Source organism: Carettochelys insculpta, chromosome 6 (genome assembly GCF_033958435.1).
Source record: "Carettochelys insculpta isolate YL-2023 chromosome 6, ASM3395843v1, whole genome shotgun sequence".
In the NCBI taxonomy this organism is placed as follows: Eukaryota; Metazoa; Chordata; order Testudines; family Carettochelyidae; genus Carettochelys; species Carettochelys insculpta.
In genome coordinates this window covers 105,520,781-105,543,349 of record NC_134142.1, presented here as the reverse complement: position 1 = coordinate 105,543,349, position 22,569 = coordinate 105,520,781, and positions in this window count along the sequence as shown.

Here is a 22,569-nt window from a genome sequence, read left to right as displayed (position 1 = left end):
TTCGAAATAATAGGTTCTCAGTGAAGCCTGTGCCCACCCTAATCTGTAAATGTAGTGACAGGAGCCATCTTGCTAGTTTCTAAACATAAAAAGATGGGTAGGACTCAACACATGTTGCAGCTCACCCCTCCCATTTTTGAATTTTGCAGAGGTAGGATTTCCTTGTTCATAGCATTCCCTGAGTCTAGTGGATCTGTGTGGCTAAATTAGCCACCAGTAGAAGAAAATATATAATCCAGTTGCAGGTGTACCAGTCGACTGTATATAAGGCTGTCTGGTCCATCTTGATTTAATAGATTGAGACCCCAGTGTAACTGTGCTTGACTCTTATGCACATCTTCCACTTTTGCTGCCCTGCTCACTGCCTTTTCTAAAAAAACCAGATTTTTAAATTGCTGTTATTTAAAAAAAAATTTTGGTTATCTGGTTTGATGGAAGGGCAAAGTTTGTGCAACCTTAGGCTTTCTGTCCATAAAAGTAGAGTGTCTCATCTTGAATGTTAAATCTAGTATGCTTTTTTTTAGATGTGGGGGAGGTTGTGCATTCAATCCTTGAGGAGGCCATTTAGGAGTCAGGGGCAAATAGATGCCAAGGATGGTGCTTAGTCCTGCCAAGAGGGCAGGGGGCTGGACTAAATGACCTCAGGTCCCTTTCAGTTCTATGAGATGTGTACACTCATCCGTTACTTTACGAGCACAGTTGGTTCCCAACTTTCTGCTCCTAGGCAGAAACTTTGTAAGAGGCATGCTAAATTCCTATTAAATTACATGTAAAAGTCTCTGATTAGTTCCTAGGGCTCCCAAGTCAGGGAAGGAGTGGCAGCAGGTGGCACTGCTTTTGAAAGGTGAGCGAACCCTGGGTTGGGGAAGGTTAAAGCTGGGGGTAGTTTGGGGTGTGGGCAGGAGGGAGGGTGAAAATCTGGTGGCAGGTTGGTGGGGGGTCAGGCTGGCAGGGGTGGGGTGTGGCTGCAGGCCAGTAGGGGGTCTGGTTGCCATGGTTTGGAGCCACAGGTGGGTCTGGCCATGGAGGGGTACAGGAGGCTGCAGAGCCACAGCGGGGTTGGTCTGGTTGCTGAGGTTTAGGGCAGCAGAGGTCAGGCAGTGGAGGTGTGGGCAGGGGCATCAGACTACAGCAGTTTGGGACCATGGGGAGTGCAGGCAGCAGTGGGGTGTCAGGCTGCAGCAGGTTGGAGCTGCGGAGCTGGCAGGAGCAGGTCAGACAAGGGAGGTTGGAGCTATGAGGAGTAGGGTAAGGCTGGTATGAAAGTTCACTCATAGAGTGAACTAAGGTAGGTAAGTGTGTCCCTTGTTTAAGCAAATATAAATGAAGTACTCATTTAATGAGGGATGAGTGTATCTCCATATTATCTAACAAGATCCACACTCAGTCCATTCTCCATGCTATATCCATTTACCTGTGTTGGCAGCAGTAGAGTCTGGCAAATGTTTAAATATTTAATTTTCTCAACTTTTGAAGATTATTCAACCTCCCGCTCCTCTAAAACAAAGTATCTGATTTCTCAGCTTTTTAATCAGACCTCAGAGTGGCAGAGTCATAATTGCCCTTGAAGCCTACACTAGGATTTGTTCAGACAGAAATTCAGATTCAAATTAGAACAGAATCTCTGTATCAGTCTCCAAGAGATTTAGCTGGCCTGAAGATACTGACATTGATCCAAGTAAAATACTAGTTGAACCTCTCTAGTCTGGCACCTCTGAGACCCAACTCATGCTGAACCAGGGAATTTCCCAAACCAGGGGAGGGCAACACAGAGTGCCAGTGCCTTTCAGCAGGTACAGGATGTCGTCAGAGTTGCCACCAGCGTGGTGCTCTGCTCTCTCCAATGTATCACTTGGCTGCGTGCGTGTGTTCCCTCTGTGTGCTGCCCCGGCTCTGCAGATAGCTGACGCAGCAGACGCGAAGAGAACCCCCAGTGACCAGAGTCTAGTAAGGTGCGAAGGCACGTCGGCCAGGTTTATTGCCGTATTGGATACAGTAGTAGTTCCCTGTAGATTTCTTAGTCTAAGTCAGGGCATACTACAAATATGCACCCACAGTCAATGGACTTGGCTCAGTCAGTGGCGGGACTTTCCACTGCCCCCTCGGCCGGACCCAGACCACATCCCAAGATTACATTCTTATACACAGGTACAAACAACTTACACATCACTCCTGACGTATTGAGGTACACCCCTTCTACGTAGTTAGGTGCCACCTCCCCCTTTGTACATGTTGGTTTGAACAAAACAACTCTATCCATCATATTATCCTTTTGCCCCTGTCATTGGGATGTATTGGTCTATTTTCTTATTTGTGGGATGTTCCAGGGTAGGGAGTTTTTGTACCATGTACCTGCCATGCTACCCTTTTGCCTCTGTCATTGGGATGGATTGGCCTATTTTTTCTTATCTGTGCAATTTCTGGGGTAGGGAGTTCTGGTAGCATGTACCTACTTCAATATGCTAGGTATGTATGTTTATGCACTAGCAACCCTCTTCTTGCCAACTTCTGTGAGTAATGCATTCCTTTACCTCACAGCTGCACTTTGCTTTCTGTTAGCAAAGTCTTGACCATTACTTTGGTTCAGGCCTAAGGCCTCATACTAGGCCTGTACTTACTACACAGGAAGTAGGAGCACATGATGCTCTGCAGTACTCTTGGCATTTGCACCCCGTATGGCCCCGCTGGTAATTGGGGTCCATGCCATCAGCCCCATACCCAGGGTCCTCATTGCTGGCCACAGTGCCAAGCTTTGTAGCATCCCCTGCCCCGCCCCACACTATGGTCCCAACTGGAGACAGTGAGGGTGCAAACAGATAAAAGATGGGACCCTGAGCAGCAGAAGGGCTGGTGGCTGGAATCTGTGGTCAGTGACAGAGACCCTGGGCAGCAGCAACAAGAACTGGAGGGTGTGGCTGGGACTAAGACAGAGTAAACCCTTGTTTTAACGGACTTGTGGGGTGGGGTTGTCCACTATTCCTGAAAATCTGTTAAATACAAGGGTTTACTGACCATGCAGCTCCACCCCCTTCTCCCCTAGAAAAAGCCCTGCCACTCAGTATACCTGCCGTTGGAACTGCCATATGCTCCTCCCCCCAGTGAGTCTGCCCCTGTACACGACCCACTCCGGGTGGGAGGAGCACATGGTGGCAGAGGAGGTGGGAGTTCCTGCAGGCTGTTGCACCTGTAGGTCTCAACTTTTTGGGTGGTGTGAGGATGATTTTATGGACCCCAGCAGACTTCCAGAACAATGGATGTGACGTGTCCCCCCACAAGTGTGGTCTGTGTTTGTAGGATGAACCTTGCGCAAGAGGGAACTGTGTGTGATTGAGCCAAAGCAGCTTGCCAGTGATCGGCACTAAAGCAGCAGCTACTGTCCAGTCCTGGAGCCAGACCTGTGCCTTGCCCCTGAGCAGCGCTCCTGCTGTTGGTGCCCATCCCTGTGTTTTTATTAAAAGTTAGGGACAGGCTTGTGAATTACTAGATGTAACAGAATCTTAGGCATAGAGAAAGAAGCAACCTGATTCCCTAGCAGCTGGAGTGTATTGCAGCAGTTCCCAACCTTTTCATGAACAGGGTACACTTCAATGAGACAATTTCATGCCACACCCACTTTTTCCTGGCTGAATTGATTGCTCATAAATGTCATGTTGAGTTATGTTTATGGTTAATCTTACTCTTTGGGGGGGGGGGGGGAGCTAGAAGGGGTGGGATTGATGAACCCCACCCAGCTGAGGGCTCACATAGCAAGGCTGCCTGACTTCCAGCTAGTGCAAGGTTGGGCAAGTTCCCCTCCGGGAGGCTTTGCAAAGCAGCTGTGGAAGGGAAATGGACTGCCCTGTGTTAGCTGGGACTCTAGCAGCCTTGCTGTGTGAGCCCCTGGTTGGCATAGGCATCATTTAAGTGTGGCATGAAAATTTCTTATATTCATTCCACGGAGTTGGGGGAAAGGAAATGGATGAAATTTTTATGGCACACTTGTTGCACACAAGTGCACTGTATGCTGGTTGAAAGCCATTGGTTTATCAGCCTGGGTGTGCTCTCTCTTTCTGCCATACCCAGGGATGGTCTTCATTTCAGTAGTAGCCTGATTCCCCATTCATACAAAAAACTTCACCAAGCAGGGGGGAACTTTGCATCCCCCTTGTCTGGGGTTACAGGCTAAAAGGTATTTTCAATGGGGAGTGTAAGCTGCCAGCTTCACAGTAAGGACATATGCTTCTGATTTACTTTGGGCCTTCAACTTCCATGACGTGCACCCAGAAACAGGCCCTCTCACAATTCACTGGGAAAAAACACTAGAATGGTGCAACTTAGTGCAGTGCAAAATGCAATGGGATAGAAGCCCAGAAGGACTACTGACGCACAGTGGTAAGAGCAGTACCTATGTGGACAATGATGCCCAATGTGGCCATGAGAATAGAATTGTTCCTTTCCTCCAAAGCGTGAAGTATCTGTCTCTGCTCAACACATGACAACTATTCTGGAACAATAATGTGTAGTGATGGCAGGTTGCTTATCCCAACGTATCACATGCTTTTCCATGCAACTGTCAGTCTCAGTTTCTGAACGTGATTTCAGATTAGTGCCACCTGTGCCCAATTTCAAGTCATTACTTTGAAGCTGCCAACAGTCTGACCTAGGATGGTACGTCCTACAGCCTAAGGAATAAATCACTATGTATTTGACATTAGTAGAGAGTGGGTGTGGGTGCCAATGGTGAGAGATTAGTGCCTCAGATAAGGGTCTTAGATGGAATGAAGCCTCTGCTTAGTTAAATGTTTGCAGGGTGGTCTAAAGATTTAATGGGCTGTTTGAATGTTAAGTGTGCATTTAGGATTGGCTGATATGCGATTGTTTATTTTAATCATTCCTCCACTGTGAAAGACATTCCTCAGCTCATGGACACAAACTGTAATCTTCGCAAAACTTTGTAACTGCCCAGAGCTCCATTTTCAAGTCCTAAGAAGGAAATATGATTTCCTCAGGTAATTTATTTCAAGTAATGAAACACAGATTATCACAGTGATAAATCATTTTGCCACTGTGCAGCTGAAAATATTAAACTTTGGGCTTGGGAAGCAAAAAAACAAAACTATCAGCACATTTATGAGTGTACCAATCAGATAGGGCAGGAGGTGATTAATGGTGGCTAAAAACATAAGGCAGCAAGTTATGCTGTTCTTTCTCTGGAAAATATGGAATTTCAAAAATCTGTCCAGTCACATTTTCTCCCTGTGTGCAGTATTCAATGTGTGAATTATGAAATATATGAATTAATTCTCAATAACAAAATGTATATTAACCCTATCTTCCCCATGCTTTGGAGAGAAGAACATTATCTAGGTTAATACTTCATAGTTGATAAACAGAGAATATATATGCCCAGTACATATCTTTTTGATGATTACTACAGCTGTGAATATCCTTGATCCCAGAAGAGATCTGTGGTCTGGCTCCTCCCACCAGTACTTTCAGACTGCAGGGCATCTGATCAGTTTCTTCTCTGTTAATATCACGCTTGCAGCAAGCAGTGTAGTTAAAAAACACTGCACGTGTGGCCTGGCGTTCAAGGGCCTGCTCCCACTCCCACTGAAGTAAACAGAACAATTCCCATTAAATTTATTGCATGTGTGATTGGGCTTCCAAGTCGTCTGGGTTGCTGGGCCGATGCAGATGCACACTTATGCAGCTATGTTTCATTGTCAATGCTGAAAGTATTTAAAAGTGAAACATTTGCTCTGTTGCTGGGCAGTTCCTTGCAACAACTTGGCATAATCTGCATGATAATACATTGCCTTACCATAGTAACCTGCAACCACTGCATGCTGTGGCAACAGAAAATGATTCAGCAATATTCACTATACAACTGGGATGGCTGCAAACTGCTCATTGCCCTTTTATTCTGGAGGATTTTTTTGAAAAGCTCAGTTTCCTGAGCTAAGGATTCCCCCTTGCTCTCCAGCATGACAGCTTTTTCTTCGACTGCACGTTGGAAGGCTTTAACACTAATGAACAGTGTATTGACTAGTGCAAGCTCTTCCCTTTCATCAGGATTTTTTAAAGCCATTAATCAGCACAGACCAAGTATACCTGGCCTTACATACATATAAAAAGGTTAATGCTAATGGCAGAACAATACATACCAGAGACAACTGTAAATGGTCTCACTAGCCTAGAACTACTGGGAGTTAGCTAAAGTTGTACTTCTCTGCATTAGGACAAAAGGACGTGAAGCATGCCTTGTGACATCTACCAGTCAGCCTGAGCTACAGTGTGGCAACTAATTACTGCTCGCTTTGCCTAGAGTGAGGGTAGTACCTACAGTTAAAAAGTTGCCTGGGTTTTCTAGCAACTGCCTTTGGGCTATTTTTATGGGCTAATATTTTATTCTCTTTGATGCTGCTTACTTAGGACCCTTATCCAGGTCAGCATTCTCCTTCTTCAGCCCAAAGAAGAGGCTTTCAAGTTGAATCAGGGTAGTTAGAAGCAGCCTCTTTTATGGCTCCTGCAGTTCTCCTGATGGAGAACCATTGCACTTTGCACTACAATGGCCATGTCTACACTTGGCCAAAATTTCAAAAGGGACGCACTAATGGCCAAATCAGAGCATACTAATGAGGCGCTGAAATAAATATTCAGCGCCTCATTAGCATGCTGCTAGCTGTGGCACTTTGAAAGTGCCGCTTTTTGATCGCACACAGCTTATCTACACGGGCCCCTTTTCTAAGGGACCCCGCAAATGTCGAAACATCAAAAGCTGCTTATTCCTATGAGATGTTCCGTGCATGATCAAAACGTGGCACTTCCAAAGTGCCATGGCTGGCAGCATACTAATGAGGCGCTGAATATTACATTCAGTGCCTCATTAGTATTCTCTGATTTGGCCATTAACACGGCCCATTTGAAATTTTGGCCAAGTGTAGATGTAGACAATAAGGTGCACTACTACAGTATTGCATCTATCCCTCAATCTCAGGTTACTCTGCAATAGGTAAGGGGGGAGGCAGTGTCTCCTGAAAGCTAGGTGCATGGGGTGCGCGGGGGGGGGCCGCAGAAGAAATTCAGATGTGGCCCAGCAGATTAGCAGAGCATTCACAGCACCCAGCATGTGCTTCTTGTGAGGTGCACATATGAATAAATATAAATTTATTGTGCACATGGATGGAAGGAAAAATCGAGAATATGGTCAGGAGGCAGCTAATACCTTGTGCTGGAGAAACCATCCTCTGCTCAGCTGTGGTGGGATGTGTGCTAGTCATAAATAAAGTTCAGCTTAGCTGAAAAGGCAGATTGGAACTGGCTCTCTGGAATCTTGCTCAATGGCCGTATCTACATGAGCCCAAATCTTCGAAATGGTCATGCAAATACATATTCAGCACCTCATTAGCATGCCACCAGCTGCAGCACTTTGAAATTGCTGCAGCTCGTCCAGACAGAGCTCCTTTTAGAAAGGACCCTGGAAACTTCAAAATCCACTTGTTCCTATCAGCTCATTTTGAAGAACTGTGGCTGCCAGCATGCTAATGAGGCACTGAATATGTATTCCAATGCCTATTAGTAATCTTCAAAATGGCTATTTGCATGGCCATTTTGAAGATTTAGGCTAGTGTAAACATACCCAATGTGGTTTATAGCTGAAGCTTTGGATTTGGATAAGCAGTTACAAATTTTGAGAAACGATGTGGAAAATCATTAAAAAAAATTGATGCAAGTGAGTCTATTAAAGCTGGACAGTGGGGATATATCCAGTATGTGGGCAGGTACAATTCTGACAAGAGGAAACTAGGCTTTTTGTTACAATGAAAAATTTCACACACCCACACCCAACCCTTATTCAATTTTGCAAAATAACCGAAATAAACCAGGGCTGAAAATTAGTAACTTTTTAGAAACTGCAGCTGTAATAATACTTAGCACTAGTACAGGACATTTTATTTATAGTACTCAAATACTTTGCAAAAGAAAGTAAATCCGGTTACCTCTCATTTACCTGGGAGGAGGGGGAAGAAGAAGAGACAGCAAATAAGGCACAGAGATTTGCACAAGCAGAACCAGGAATATCAGGTGCCTGTTCTCAAACATTGATTTTTTATCATTCGAATGCCTCTCATTTAATTGGTATCACTCCTGATTTGTACAGATGTGAGGGCAGAAACAGACCTTAGGTCTTCTGACTTTCAGGCTAGTGCACAAACTCTGCCTCCTTAACAATACTTCTGTATTACATTTTTGGCTGACAATAGTGCTGCTGTAATGAGAATCAACCAAGGATCTCAAAAGGCTTTACCTAATAAAGCTTCCTGGCATCCCTGTGAGGTAGGTAGAAGAGATTTAGATGTTCCTCTAGCCATGACTGTTATGCAGCCACTTGTGGTTTAGAATGCAGCTGTTAAGCACTATGCTCATGAATAAATATTTGCTGGATTGAATCCTGAACTCTCAGAGTGGGTGGCTTTGAATTTTGCATCCCTAAACTTTGCAGTGTTGTGAGCTTTTTTTATCCCTAAGTATACACAGGTGTTATCCCTATACCAAAACAGACAGTACATCAATTAGCAAGACACTCAATTTTGTCTATAATTAATAAAAAGAAAAGAAGCTATACATACAAATTGCTGAAGGGTAATAAGATATGTGATATTCAAACTAGTGTATCTAATTTAGCACTTAATGACTTTTTAATTTTTATAAATAGAGGAATAGCAAGCAATTAATCTGGAAGCACTAGCGGCATCTTACTAAACAGACGTTAGTCCAAATTTTGGTCATCAGCACAGGAATTTTATTTATCTCTTTCTGCATCTGTGCAAAGATTGTGACGTGCTTCCCATGAATTAATCCTGTTACCATTTCTTAAGCAAATAGATTATTTTGCCTCTATCATGGCTTTCAATGCTAGCAAAACCTCAAAACAATTACCTGTGCAGGTACTAGGCCAAAGGAAAACTCCCACCCATGTTCCTAAGAGACTTATCTGTATCAGGCCTGCATAGTCAGGTTCTTAATAGACTTTAGTTTCCCTGCTGGGGGGAATTTTTTTGTCAAAACTTTTGGAAGTGGCATGCTGGCTCCCTAAAGGTAGGTCACTGCACTGGGGGTTTAGGAGACTTGGGTTCACTTCCCAGCTATATCATTGGCTTGCTGACTGACCTTGAGCAAGTCTTCACTTTCCTCTGTTTCTCTCCTGTAAAATGGGGCTAATTTTTGTAAAGCATTGGCAACGAGTAAGCAGAACCACAAGCCCACTCTCCAATAGGCTATCCAGAATCACTCTACTGCTACGGAGAGAGGAATTTAGTGTACTAGGAATAGGTTAGGCACAACTAACTTCCTCCTTAGATTAACAAGGAGACAGCTAAAACTGAGTCTCATGGACCACGCCAGGCTCCCAGGGCCTTTCAGCTACCCTCTGCCCCTTACTAAGGGTAAAGGTGTCTAACTAACCCACTAATTGTGTCCTTACATATACTACCAGGAGAAAAGTTACAAATTAGGACACTTAAAACAGAAGCTGGGAACTTTGGATTTCTATATATCTGAGCTACTTCAATTGTTAAGATATTATATAAAAGTTTACAATACTTTGAAATGATTAAATTATAAATACTACCCAGCAAAACTCCAAGTTAACAGCCTTATACACAGCCTATGTAGAGCCTGTGGTTGCATCAGGACTCTTTAGAAATATTCAACTTCTGTCTTCCATCTCTAGCATACAGCAATCACATCAGCAACTGAAGCTGCATGCATAGGTGCAGGAACTAGCGGCCTGGGGTGTCAGCACCCTCTGGCTTGAAGTGGCTTCCATTATATACAGGGTTTCTGCTTTTGTTCAACAGCTCTCAGCACTCCCGCTACAAAAACTCCCAGCACCCTGGCTTTATGATAAATTTCTAAGCCTCACAAGCTTGTACCAAAGATTCTATTTCAGACAGCAGACATCTGCTTGCCTTTAAGAGCTGCTTCTGATCTAATCCACAGGATCGGCCTAATAGGGAGGATTATGATGTGAGAAGCGTTCATCCCTTGCAGCAGCATGGTGCATTTTAATGAAATAATGATATTATTTGAGCAACAGAACCACATCTTGCTGCAGTGTTATGTACTTTAGGAGCAATTAGATAATTTTCTTCTCCCTACCCAAACTGAAAAAATTTAAGCTATTTGTCTGCAACTGACTAATCCGAAATGTCATGCTGCAGATAGTGAGATTATATAAAATAAAACAGAGATGTGTTCAGACTGATATGCAGTGCTGCATTATACAGAAGCACAGCACTATTCAAGCAGCCAGGAGTTTGACTGCAGCAGTACTTCTCTCTCATAGGGAAAACAGAAACACGTTTCATTCTCTGGAATGATGTTCAGTTGCTCAAATGTTTATTCACGTTATTTAGTCTACATTATCAAAGAGTTATATGAAGGAATCCTAATTGTAAGAATAATAATGATGTCTACAGATCCAATTAAGTAAACTAAATATTCATCCTTGCATCTATATAGCACTTTGAAGTTCTCTGTCATGAGCTAGTCCAATTGAAGACAATCCTTTCACTGAAGTCAGACTCAAAAGGTTTATAATAACCTGTCTGTGCTTTCGTTTTTCCGCATATAAAACTGAGATAACATCTGACTTGAGGTTGCACAGACAGTCTTTCTTCTTAGATCTCAGTTTTAATCACTAGCCATTATGCCTGCAAAAGTCTGACTGTGCAAACCCCTAATACCAATGGGCTTCTCAGCAGAAACCCTCCTTTAAATGACCATAGTCTTCATCAAGGTGGAGGGAGAACAAAAGTCTTATTGATGTTTTTCATGTGCCTTGTGGACCCTAATGCTATTCCTGTCAGCCACTTCTATTCTATCTGCTATAGAAGGGGCCTGAACCTTTATGGGGCTATATGCAAAATTTCAAATAAAAGGCCTAATACTGCTTCCTCAATACCTATACCTGGGTTTCCAAACTTCAGCTATTTGCTGCCTGTTTGCAACCCCATCCTCGGTCAGCTTCACGTGCTGGTGAACTTCTAAGAGTTTCTTGAGGCACACTTTATAGGCCGAGCAGCCAAGCAGTGGCACTGCTTTCAAAGTGGGGCTAGCAGTGGAGGCATTAGACATACAGATGTCCATAAGTGCTACTGTTGCAGATGCATAATGAGAGAGGATACTCCAGTATTAAAGGCAAAGCAGTATATACCCGCAGCTCTCACAGCCTTCAATAAGCTTAATTGGTGCTCATTACCTGTGAAAAGCAGTCAATCTGGTATACAGTACTGGGACAAAAGACACTCATTTTCCAGAGTGCTCGAAGCATTAGTCTAGAAATGTACTTTCCAAGGAATGAAAATTAAAGACAAATTAAAAGAAACTCTGTGCTACCCTTAGGTAACATAAAATGCGAACACAAAATACTATGTTATTGTTCCACAGATTTCCTGAAACAGCATGATCTAGCAGTATTTAATGTTCAAAGATGCCAACATGTAGCCCGATGACAAGTGACTGACCCTATTTATCATGTAAGGCCGTGTCTACACTAGCCCCAAACATTGAAATGGCCATGCAAATGGCCATTTCGAAGTTTACTAATGAAGTGCTGAAATACATATTCAGCGCTTCATTAGCAGGTGGGCGGCCGCGGCACTTTGAAATTGACGCGGCTCGTCCCGACGGGGCTCCTTTTCGAAAGGACCCTCCCTACTTCGAAGTCCCCTTATTCCCATCAGCTAATGGGAATAAGAGGACTTCGAAGTAGGCAGGGTCCTTTCAAAAAGGAGCCCTGTCGGGACGAGCTGCACAGCGATGAGCTGCGTCAATTTCGAAGTGCTGTGGTCGCCCGCATGCTAATGAAGCGCTGAATATGTATTTCAGCGCTTCATTAGTAAACTTTGAAATGGCCATTTCGAAGTTTGGGGCTAGTGTAGACGTAGCCGTAGAGTTCAGAGGTTCTGTATCCATGGTCAGGAAAAAGTAGTTCCCTTTTAATACTTGTCTCCCTTTCACTAAAATATTAATCCTCTAGAGCAGTGTTTCCCACAGTGCGGTCCATGGGCCAGTACCAGTCCATGGAAAATATACAGATTATCACTATCTACTATCATTACTGTGAATAAATAATAAAAAGTGAAAATTTATTTATTTTTCTTTTTTTATATGCGTTAATATTTTTGGACCGCAAAAAAGGTACTGAAAAAAACTGTCTCCCCACTATGTAAAATTTCAGAAACATTGCTCTAGAGAAAAAAAAATATTACTAGCTATTTATTTTATCATGACCAGATACCACAGCCAGTCAGAGGGTGGCTGTCTTGTTAAGAGAACAACAAGAAGTCCTGTGGCACCTGATAGACTAACAGATATTTTGGAGCATAAGCTTTCGTGGGCAAAGACCTGCTTCATCAGATGCATCTGATGAAGCGGGTCTTTGCCCATGAAAGCTTATGCTCCAAAATATCTGTTAGTCTATCAGGTGCCACAGGACATCTTTTTGTTTCGGTTGATACAGACTAACATAGCTACCTCTCTGATACTTGTCTTGTTAAGGTGATTGAGTTCCAGCCTCACCTGTGATGGATCAGCTTACCCTCTCTTCCCCTCACCTGCCTCCCTGCTGAGACTGATCAGCTTCGTATCATGTGATTATAAAAGCCAGCAGTTGGCTCAGCTAGATGGAGAAATCTGGTAGGGAGGTTTCTATTTCATGCCATGAAATAGGCCATGATGGAGGTATGCATGGCATATCTGGACTTCAGTAGGGCTTTGATACAGTCTTGCTTGACCTCAATTACAAATTAGTGAGTACAACATAGATTGAGCTTGTAGTGGAGCGACTGACCCACTCTGGCCAAGAAGGGGTTAAAGCAGGCTGTAGGGAACCTGTGCAGGCCCCTGGCCAATTAGGAAGAGACTCATAGGAAGCTAACTGGAGGGTAGCTTGATGAGACAGCCTTGTTATAAGAAATTGAGCAGTGGGCTATTTAGTCCTGACCAGGGAGACTACAGGACTGGCTCTCAGCAAAGGAGAAGCGCCTTGGACAGACCAGCGCTGGGCATGTTAAGGGGAACTAGAGAGGGGAACTCTAGTCTAGGATTGTATCTCCCAGGCTGTGGTTTTGATAAAAGGGCCAAGAAGATGCAAGGAGCCACAGGTGGCAAGTTGAACACGACACAGCTTCTATAAGGTGGGCGTGTAACTGATTCCCAAAGTTAAAAAAAACAAAACAAAAACAGTCTTGTAGCAGTTTAAAGACTAACAAAATGATTTGTTAAGTGATGAGCTTTTGTGGGACAGACCCACTTCTTCAGATCTGGAAATTCTGATGAAAGTAAACTGGTACAGCAGAATTTAACAGAAAAAAAATGAAATGAAAACTGACAAATCCGCTACATAGGACAAGCGGGTGGGGAAGACCATGTGGAATATTGGTTTGGATGTTTTGTAGTTTCCTAAAGAAGTCAGTGGTATCTTCCTGGTAATACTATCCTTGCCACCAGGGATGTAGAAGCCTCATACACCCATATTCCAAATGAAGATGGACTGCAAGCGATTAGGAACACTATTCCAGATCTCACCTAAGGGTGGCTTAGGGTGGCTGACCTATGTAACTTTGTTCTCACCATCAACTATTTCTGATCTGGCAAACAATTTATATTTCCAGATCAGTGGAACTGCTATCGGCAGCCGCATGGCCCCATGGTATGCTAATATTTTTATGGCTCAGTTAGAACAATTTCCTCAGCTCTAGTCCACTATTACTCCTCCTTTACTTAAGCTACATTGATGATATCTTTATCATTTGGACCCATGGTAAAGAGAATCTTAAAGAATTACACAGAGGTTTTAACGTGCTCCTCACCATCAATCTCAGCCTTGACCATTTCACACAAAAGATCTATTTCCTGGACACCACAGTTCAAATTACTGATGGCCAAATCAATACCACTCTCTACCAGAATCCCACTGACTGCTACACGTACTTTTATGCCTCCAGCTTCTATCCAGGACACATCACATGATCCATCATTTATAGTCAAGCCCTCTGTTGCAACCGCATCTGCTCCAACCCTACTGAGACAAAAAACTTAAAACATCTCTACCAGGCATTCATAAAACTTACACACTGAGAAAAGTAAAAGAACAGACTGACAGGTCCAGATGAATACCCAGAAACCAGCTACCTCTAGCTAGGCCCAAGAAGGTCAATAACAGAACACCACTTGTCATCACCTATAGCCCCCACCTTACACCTCTCCAGCACATTATCTACAGCCTATACTGGAACATGATGCTACACACTCAGGCCATGTCTACAATAGCATGTTCTTTCAAAATAGTTTTTGAAAGAAGGGCCCTCAGGTAGGTAACCAGCACTTCAGCCACCCCAGGCTGGGGGATGGGGCCACCCCAGCACAGCCAGCAGCAGTCCAGCCACATGGCCGCCAGCCCCATTCTGACACATCCTGGCTGGCCATAGCTTCCAGGCCACGGAGTAGCCCACATGTGGCACTCAGCAATGTTCAATATTTCAGTTAATGATTTGCACAATGGCATAAAGAGTACACTTACGAAGTTTGTGGATTGTACCAAGTTGGGAGGGGTTACAAGTAGTTTGGAAGATAAGATGAAAACTCAGAAAGATCTAGAGAAATGGCTGAAGTAAAAAAGATGAAATTCAACCAGAACAAATGCAAAGCACTCCATTTAGGAAGGAACAGTTGATTTCCCATGTACAAAATGGCAAATTCCTGCTTAGGAAGGAGTACAATAGAGAGGGATCTGGGGGTTATTACTGACCGAAAGAATTAAGATTATTTAGTCTGGAAAAGAAGACTGAAAAGGGATATGATAACAGTGTTCAAGTATTTAAAAGGCTGATACAAGGTGGAGGGAGAAAAATTATTCTCTGCAATCTCTGATGATGGACAAGAAGCAGTGAGTTTAAATTGAAGCAAGGGAGAATTAGGTTAGAGTCTAAGAAAAACTTCCTGTCAGGGTGCTTAAACACTGGATTAAATTGCCTCAGGAAGTTGTAGAATCTCCATTAAGGGAAATTTTTAAGAGCAGGTTAGACAAACACCTGTCAGAAATGGTTGAGATGGTGCTTGGTCCTCCCATGAGTGCAGGGGCCTAGACTTGATGACTTCTCAAGGTTCTTTCCACTTCTATGATTCTGTGTACTCAGTAGGGTGGAAATGTATAGCATGCAGAAGATCCTGGATTAGGAGAAAGAAATTATTTATTTGATATATTATACCAGTTCTTTGTTTTTGTGTGTTTTTTGTTTGTTTAAATTTAAAGCGAAAAATCTTAGGTCAGCCCTTGACCTAAGCGAAGGAATATGAAAGAAACACCACATATTGTGCAAAAATGTTATAGGAGTTGGGATCACTGTAAAATTTATATAAGGCTGGGTTTTTAAGATCAATCATCTGTGCTGCAGATTAAAGTTAATTAATGCAATTATGGCTATAACCAAAGGTCTGATCCTTAGTCCTCTGAAGCCACCATACAGTGGGTCTTCCCCGTTTATTTCCATGAATTTTGTGTGAGCCTCCCTAAATGCCACTAGCTACGCTACCAAAATGATTTATAACGTGATGAGCTTTTGTGGGACAGCCCCATTGAATCTGGACTGAAAATTCTAAAGATCAGAAGAAGTGGGTCTGTTCCATGAAAGGTCATCACCTAATAAATCATTTTGTTAGTCTTTACAGTGCTACCTGACTACTATTTTTTTTGTTAGAATACAGACTAACACAGCTACCTCTCTGTTACTAGCTACACTGATGGAAATCTTCTTCTGTTGCCATAGCTATGTCAATACTAGGATTTTTGTTGTCATATCTGTGTTATTGGTGTGTGTTTGGGGGTGTGATCATTCACACCCATTCAACATAGCTATGGAGATATGCTTTAAGTGTAGACCAGGCCTAGAACACATCAGTAAGGGAAAATGCAAAGGCAAATATATCTATCAGAGTGCAGTTACTCCTGCATGTTGGCAATTTGGCAAAAGTTTCCAGTACATGAAAGGCACACAAAAATATTTAAGAATCTGAAAGAAAGCATTATGATCCATGAACTGGATAACTCCATCTTTTAGTGATCCTGGCTTGCAGTTAAATTTATATAGTGCTTTGGGATCCTTCAGGGTGAAAGTTGCTATATGTTTGTTTTGCCTTGTCCTTACCCCCTGTAAGAACAACTCTTTTTTTTTTTCTTTGGGTCAGGATCCCTACAATTCATACTGGGAAATGTCATGATTTCAGGTATTTAAATCTGAATTTGGGATTTTAAAAATCCTACAACTATGCAATTGATCAAAATGGACAGTGAATTTGGTAGGGCCCTAATCATGTGAACTGGCACACTGAATCAGTCTAACCCAAGCAGGCCTGTAGCTATGAAGTTCATGTAATTGCTCAAATCAGCATTCTACAGCATCTGCTTTAACGGCAGTATTGATGCATGAATGAATCACATAGCCAATGTTTGCAACCTAACATTGAAACAGATGCTTTTTTTTTTTTGCGATGTGCCTAGAGTAAATCAGTGTAAAATTCTGGAGTTCAATATGTGAGATAGTACTGGTCAGCTCTGCATGAACATAAGTATTGTCATCCTAAAAGAGCTTTTTGCTTTACTAAATTTGTCTCTACACAGTAACTGACTTTAAATAGATACTGATTTATGATAATGGTGATATAGCAACATGACTTAAAAGAAAAGTGTGTGTGTGTATGTGTGTGGAGGGTGAATGGGAACAGAATGTGGTACCATATGTATCTGTGGATGTTTGCAATTCTAGTGCTATTGTGCACTTTGGGACACTGGAATCAGAAAGAGAGAGAGCTGGTTAAAATCTTAGGTTACATCTGCACTACAGCTGGGAGATCAGTGCATCAGCAGTTGATTTTGTGGTTCTAGCAAAGACCTGCCAAACTGACTGCAGATTGCTCTCCATGCAATCCTTGTACTTTTCTCATTGGAGGTAGAGGTAAGTGGATGGGAGAGTTTCCCCTGTCTGCACTACAGGGGTCAACTGTATGGTGACCTGACCTTAGGTACATCTTCTCCAGCTATGTTATTCACATAACTGGAGCTGTGTATCTGAGGCCAACTTACTGCGAAAGTAGATCTACCCTTAGTTTGTTCATGGCATTATAAAGGCAGCTCACTAGCACTTGATACAGAATTCACTGAAGTTAATGGAAAGTCTCCCATTGACTTCAGTAGACTTTGGTATCAGTCCCTGAAAACCTAATGCTGGAAACCTTACCCAAGCAAATCTCCCATAGATTTTAATTAATAGTAGGGAGCAATTGTCTGTGTGGGGACTACATGACCTAAAAAAACCCAAAAAACTACTGGAGTGCCCAGACTTTTCCAGGAGGAAATCCCTCCAGCCACTACAAAATAACTGATGAAAACTTTTCCTGACTGATTTCAGTTTTGTTGAAGTCTCAGCTGAACCTCAGAACTGAAAAGTCATCTCTATATACTAAAAGCTTTCTTTAATTTTATCTTGTTAGGTCTATAGTTTGCAAAGAAACCTCTACATTTGCACTGTGACTTTGCATGAGCAAATGGCATCTTTATGAATACAGTCACTTTAATACTCCAAAATGAGTGCACATGCTGTTTCCATGTGGAATCTTATAAATCTGGGTACCCAAATGCCTCCTCTCCCCAAACATGTTGGGTGCACAAATGCAGGCATAAAAAAGTAGAGCCCTTATTGAAATCCTTCTTGTCCTTACTATTTAGTTTGACCTTGGGCCAATCTAGTCTTCATTACTGCCACTGTTACTATGGCTGCTATTCTTGTTTCATGAGATAATCTAAGTCTTCTTTGTTTCACAGATCACTGGGTACAACACCCTTTATGAAAGCATTTTGAAGTTCCTCATGACAGCTCAGCTATTTGGCAGTCCTTCTATGTCCTATAAAGAGACCCTCTAATTCTTTTTAAATTGACTGTTTTTCAGAAGCACTAGGATTTGTCAATGTGTATATCTGAACAGCAGATTCTTTTGTAGATTTTGGTTAGAGGTATTAATGGAATTAATGTAACAGATTCTCAGAAACTACAGCAGTTTATTTTACGCCAGAAAGGTCACCTTTCTTGTGCAAGCAATAACAGAACTGCAGAGCTACTTTCCTTGATTAATGGCTAGATACCAGAGACTCACTGACAAGGAATTACTGTGAGTAGCGGTAACACTACTTTAAGTGTTGTACAAGGATGCTGGAGAATCTTACTGATGTCTTCTGCTTGCCTTCCCTCTCTTGAATCTTGAGTGCTCCTTGATGTTGTGCACACCCTTCTTGGAGATTAATGTTTACATGTTAGTGCCAGGCCTGCCAATAGGGAGTAGGGGTGGGTGGGGGAAGATAACTTCCTTGGGCGCTGGAAATTCAAAGGCCTACGGTTTCTGGCCACTGCCACCACCACTGTAGTAATGTTAAGGGGGTGGGGGTGGCACAGTCCAGGAGGTACTAAGGACCAGCTGCCACAGCTCCTCCTCTTCCACCCAAGGCCCTGCTTCTTCTGGCTTGCTTATCACTAATACCATGTTTAAGCATTCCATATTTGTCTTAGTTTAGAACTAGTCAGCAGCTGGTAAGCTATTATTGTATTTGATGTGCTTGTGATATGAAACCATGAAAAATGGTATTGACCATTTAATTGGAAACTGTCCCTCAGCTGTTAAAGGTACTTCAAGTTATTCTGCTTGTGCCAGTATTTTCTCTATTCACGTTTTGATTTTTGTCATGTGCCCTACAATTCTGCAGCCACAAAGCTTACCAGACTATTTGCCCTTTTCTGAAAAATCATGATACAAGGACTAAGGTACCACTGAAGAAACACTAGCCCTCATACTTTAAGAGAAAGCATGGCATTGCTATTCTACACATGTATTTTTATCACTGGAATCTGCAGACAGAATGATACAATAGTTATGGGAGGTATGAATTTCCTGGCATCACTAATTCAGGAAGTGAAAGAATATTGATGTGTAAATAGATCATCAATGCAAAATTAAAGATGACCATCGGAAACATCCAGTTAAAATTCTTGTCCTGCCTTCTGCAACTGCCTTCTATGCCTCTCCCAACTGTCTTTCACAAGTAGTAAGGCTTCCCTTCACAAAATATTCAATGTGGTGTAAAATAAATTAAACAGTACAGCTCTTTTCATAACTGTGTCTATTGTTTTGTATTAACTGTAATTCAGTAGTCTAGTGTTTGGCAGTTTCTTCTGGGGACTCATTCTTGTAATTTACTTCAGTGATTACTGGCATTTTTATGGAAAGAAGGAATAATCTCTCACTTCAGCATTATATCAAATCTTTACTTCCTTTCTTAATTCATTTCTTCCTTCAACTGTGTTAGGATGCAGGATAATTAAACACTTCAGCTTCCTGTAATAAAAAAATCCACTTTTCAGAATTACAGAAATTTTAACAGTGTAGTTTCTATGCCAATATCTAAATCGTTAATGAAGATATTGAACAAACCTGGTCCCAAACCAGACCCCTGCAGAACCCCACTTGTTGTACTTTTGCAGCAGGATTGAGAACCATTAATAACTACTCTCTGAGTATGGTTATCCAGCCAGTTTTGCAATCACCTTATAGTAGCCCCATCTAAGTCGTATATGCCTAGTTTATTGATAAGAATATCCAGTCCGGTCTCCTACCTCCACAGCACAACCAAGTACCATCTAGACCATCCCTGATAGATGTCTGTCTAACCTGCTCTTAAATATCTCCAGTGATGGAGATTCCGCAGCCTCCCTAGGCAATTCATTCCAATGTTTAACCACCCTGACAGTTGGGAAGTTTTTCCTAATGTCCAACCTAAGCCTCCCTTGCTTCAGTTTAAGATTCTTGTCCTGTCCTCAGAGACTAAGAAGAACAAATCTTCTCTCTCTTCCTTGCAACACTGTTTTAGGTACTTGTAAACTGCTATCATGTCTCCTCTCAGTCTTCTCTGTTCTAAACAAAACAAGCCAAATTCTTTCAGTCTTTCCTCATAGATCATGTTCTCTAGACCTTTTAACCATTCTTGTTGCTCTTTGCTGGACCTTCTCCAATTTCTCCACATCCCTCTTGAAAGGTGGTACTCAGACCTGGACACAATACTCCAAGGCTACGTCTACACGTGCACCCAACTTCGAAATAGCTTATTTCGATGTTGCGACATCGAAATAGGCTATTTCGATGAATAACGTCTACACGTCCTCCAGGGCTGGCAATGTCGATGTTCAACTTCGACGTTGCTCAGCCCAACATCGAAATAGGCACAGCGAGGGAACGTCTACACGCCAAAGTAGCACACATCGAAATAAGGGAGCCAGGCACAGCTGCAGACAGGGTCACGGGGCGGACTCAACAGCAAGTCGCTCCCTTAAAGGGCCCCTCCCAGACACACTTTCATTAAACAGTGCAAGATACACAGAGCCAACAACTAGTTGCAGACCCTGTATATGCAGCACGGACCCCCAGCTGCAGCAGCAGCAGCCAGAAGCCCTGGGCTAAGGGCTGCTGCCCACGGTGACCACAGAGCCCCGCAAGGGCTGGAGAGAGAGTATCTCTCAACCCCCCAGCTGATGGCCGCCATGGAGGACCCTGGTATTTCGATGTTGCGGGACGCGGATCGTCTACACGTCCCTACTTCCATGTTGAACGTCGAAGTAGGGCGCTATTCCCATCCCCTCATGGGGTTAGCGACTTCGACGTCTCGCCGCCTAACGTCGATTTCAACTTCGAAATAGCGCCCAACACGTGTAGACGTGACGGGCGCTATTTCGAAGTTACTGCCGCTACTTCGAAGTAGCGTGCACGTGTAGACGCAGCTCAAGGGGATTGCTCTTATTCCCCTTTTTATAGATGGGCACTATATTTGCCCTTTTCTAGTCTTCTGGAATCCCCCTGGACTTCCAGGACTTTTCATAGATGATAGCTAAAGGGTCCAAAACCTCCTCTATCAGCTCCTTGAGTAATTTGGGCCAGATTTTTACAAGATATATCTAGGTATCAAGTGGGATTTTTCAAAAGCACTTAGGTGCCCAACTCCTATTGAAATTATTGAGAATTACTTGGGCAGGTGCTTCTGACAAATATACAATGCCTAAATTTTACAAATCTGTCTTCGGTTTCCTCTGCTTTGAGTTCTGAACCCATTCTAGCAAGAGTACATAAACATCCTATGTTTTCAAATGGAGGAAAAAATACTACCAGTTGTTTGAACAAGGACAGAAATGAAACCAATTTTTAAAATCACACTGACTGCTAAATTTAGGCCCTGGTTCAGCGAGGCGCTCAGTATTCATGTAGCTTTATACCTGGCAGCAACCCCCTGAAGTCAGTGGGGCTTCTCCTGAGTTTGACAAATTTGAGTAAATAACCTTACTGAGTCAAAGCCATGGATTGTTTATGAGAGCGAGTCTATGTGTGTATTTGCATTGCTGCTTAGCTGCTAAGTCCGGCCTTCTATATTCTCCGTACAGAGGGTGGGTCAGAAAAATGAGGAAGTGACTCAATTACAAGTGATACTTTGATTCAAAGTATCAAGTGATTTAGAGCTCAACAGCTTAAAGAACAGTGGCAGAGAAGTAGCTGGAAATGCTATAGATCTGAGGAAGTGGATCTGTCCCACAAAAGTTTATCACCTAATACATTTTTTGTTAGTCTTTAAAGTACTATATGACTCTTAAGTTAAAGGACAGGCAATTGTCTTTCATTTCTGGCATTGACCTGAATTTCCTGAAGGGGTAGAAACAAACAGACTGACTCTTAACTCTGCTCTGATAAAGTTTCCTCAAGAATTGGATGGAAAATAGAATAACAGCAGTTAGTGGTGTGTTTTCCCAGGAAATTTTGGCATGAATGCTGTAGTACAAAAGATCAGATGAATGCTTCACACCTGAGAAGTTTAAAGCCTAGGCATTATTCTGTCTTATTTATGACCAACTTCAGCAGCCGTATTTATTGACAGGTGTTTGTGTATTTCTTTCACTGTTCAGACTGGTCTATATCCTAGCATGGTGGTGCTTAGTGCAGATAAATATTTCACTTTAAGTGTTTGCCACAAGAGAGCAGTGCTGATGTTATATGAGAAGCAGACTGCCTTAGCTTATTTTTTATTTTTTTCTTCCACCAAAACATTTGAATATTGCAAGTGAAAATCTGATGTAGTACAACAAATGTTCTGAGAGCTCAGTGCATTGATGACTAAACATAATGAATGGTCTTTAATTTCTGATGCCATTTCTCCTGGAGGTATATCAGAAACAAGTTTTGGGATTGCCCTTTTTATTTTTATTAGTTCATAGTCACAATAGACGCCGTAAATTAAGTCCTAAATTGAAACTATAAAGGGCACGATCCATAGTTTACGTAGACTGAAGGATGCCTACTACTATAAAATTCAATTCAACCTTGTGTTTAGAATTTACAATTTTTGCCATGATGTAGAGTCCAAATTTTCCTCTCACACTGATGGAATTTTGTTGACATTAATGGGATATTAAGGGTGTAAAGGACAATATAATTTGGGGG